This window comes from Coenobita brevimanus, chromosome 40, assembly GCF_032717465.1.
Source record: "Coenobita brevimanus isolate Jiangsu-jjx chromosome 40, ASM3271746v2, whole genome shotgun sequence".
NCBI lineage: Eukaryota > Metazoa > Arthropoda > Malacostraca > Decapoda > Coenobitidae > Coenobita > Coenobita brevimanus.
In genome coordinates, this window is record NC_136993.1 from 40583619 (window position 1) to 40586610 (window position 2992).

Here is a 2992-nt window from a genome sequence, read left to right on the forward strand (position 1 = left end):
ATTTTTCCCCATAGGCGCCTTCCCTTTCCCAGAGTAAGTTGGGGGCGGTGGGGGGGAAACTACATGTTCACTTTCATCACTGTCACTGTCAGTGCTAAAGGGTTCACCACCAATCACTGCAAAATCGTCACTACTACTTGCTGTAAGTGTATCACTCTCACTGCCACAATCCAGAGTTGTACTTACAGTTTTATCCAGCTCTGTCCTAATTTCTGGAGTGCTCAACCCCTTCTGCCTCGCCGTCGGCAGTTCCTTCCTCGGTGTAGAGGTCGAAGGCACACTAGCACTAATAATTTCCGAGGAGGAAGCGAGCAACGATGAGTCGGGACGGAGCACCATTATCACGCACAGAGCTGGACAGATACTGAGTGATGCGTGTCAGGGCAGGGGTGGGGGGGCCCCCTCGGGGTGGGATGGCTGGCGTGAAAGAACTCAACAGCTACTCTTGCATGAGACAAATTGCGCACAGGAAAAACGTGCGGTGTTCAAAATATTCACGAACATTCCAGAATGACACCCGCAGTTTGGTCCAGTTTTGTCGATGTCATTCTGGAATGACACCCGCGGTTAAAGGGTTAATCTTGCTTCATACTGACCAAGACACATGACCACGCCATAAGACTGCCCTTATTGCCGATGAACAGGAAAGATAATAAACTGACGTTTCCTTATTTGAGACTCGCCTCTCAGGAGAGGACAACCTAACAGAAGGAGAAGGATATAAATAGTTCTGGAGGGGACACCTAGACAACCTATTATAAAAGATCCAAGAATCGCTTGTGGGTATATCAGAGATGCTGATGTCCTGGCACATACCTCTCTTTAAAGACCAATATGCAACACTCAAGAATGCCTATGCCCCAGAACTTGACTCTGAGGACACTATCAAAGATTAATAACATCTCTTCTCCCAGCTGGGCATTTCAGAGAAAATCACCTTTATTTTTAAAACATTAATATCTCAGCTAATACTTAATGAAAAATAAAAAAAACTAAGTGTCATAATACTCAACAATCTATCGACTTCAAGTTGATTGTCTCAGATTGTCTGTGAAATGCGTGTAGCCAGAGAAAGTGAGTAGGGAAAGGGAGCAACTTTTGGTATTTTTTGCCTGTGTCTTTATGCGTGGCTGAGGTGCAGTAGTACAACTAAGGCTTATACTAGCCCTCCACATTAATAACACTCCAGAAAACCACAGTCCACCACAAACACTATTTCTGTGTAAGTTTTTCAAAGGTGTGGTGTGAGATAGGTTGTGGGTGTGGGTACTATTGCAACGGCCTTGAGGCTGGCTGGCTCGCCCCACCTAAAGGCCCTTGCACCATCTCATCTCACCACCGCTCCACCATGCCTCCAACAGCGCCACACACACACACACACACACACACACACACACACACACACACACACAAACAAACACACACACACACACACACACACACACACACACACACACACACACAGATGTATGTTTTGCTTGCATTGTCGCTCAATTCTAGCACCGCTGTGCCACTAGATATCTGGGTATTACTACAACTGCTGCTTTTACTACCACTATTACTACTGCTATTATTACTACTACTGTACTACCACTACTGGTATTACTGCTACATAAAACCTAAAAAATAATACTGTGAACAAAACAGTTATCCAAGTACTATCCATAGCCCACTATATTTTTCACTGTAACATATTTTCTTTCCTGTGCTTTGTACTTTTTCATCATAACAAATATGTACACACACGAAGCATTTCAATAAAAAATTAGGCACTGATTTCATCATGAAACAGACTTTCTGCTTCCATGATTTACATAAATATACTGCGTACACTGTGAAGCTTGCCCCACTGTACTTCCTCCTTCCATTCTTCACTCTCGACCTCCTCTTCCATATTCTCATCCATGCCAATATCCCCCTCTCCAGGATCGTAAATATCTTCTGAGCCATTCCTATCATCGGAAATAGCAGATGAACATACAAGGGGAAGTGATGGGTGCACAGTGGAGGACTCACGTGATCCACCCTCTTCACCTGATGCATAAATATCGACACTCATCATGGTAACTGCTTTCCTCAGAGAAAGAGTCAGTTTCACCACTCACAACGGGGAATAAGTCACCCCGAGTTCTCTTCATATTGCACTATCACTAAGGACTTTTCTTTCCTGGCCTTTGGACTTCATTGGTGTTGAAGTTGGTGGTTGCAGACATTCAGCCGAGGATCCGGACACAGGGAAACCTTTTTGTGTAGATCTCTCCATTAAGAAGGTAAACAGGTAACTGCAGCGTGACTCGGGTGCGTGCAGGAGGGTTGCCAGTGGCTGCGTGTGGTGGAAATAACCTGCAGAATACTCAAAAACGCCACAGAACACTAGACCCTGTACATTTGCCATCCAGATGCCCCCAGGCTGTAGCGTAAACATGACACCTGGACGCCATGGGTTAATGCCAGTGTAGGAAATAACAGTCGGCTCCATCAAGGCATCATAGGCCGCCATAGTGTTGGTACCATGAACAACAATGGCCTCAGACTGCTTTCATTATGCTCACAACACAATCTGGTCATCAAACACCCCATTTTTCAGCTAAAGAATAAAAAAAACACATATGGATGCACTGATGATAAAGACACTGGCACCTAATTGATTATGTCACTGTGAGGCAGCAAGATCGAAGAGAAATTTCTATAACCCAAGCCATGAGAGATGCTGAGTGCTGAACAGACCATAACCTTATACTTGCCAAACTGCAACTAGTCATATGCCCACAAATGCACTATAGACCACCCACGAGGAAACTGAACTGTAATATTATAAAGGATGCAGCAGCTTTTAACACCTTCCACAGCATTGATATAGACAAGATTTCTCAGTGTCCACTGCATGACCCAGACAACAATGCAACAAATCTAGATGCAGAGTGCCTGAACATAAAGACACTGCTTCATTGCTCTGCTGATGAAACCCTAGGTTTCTCTACTTGCTGCCATA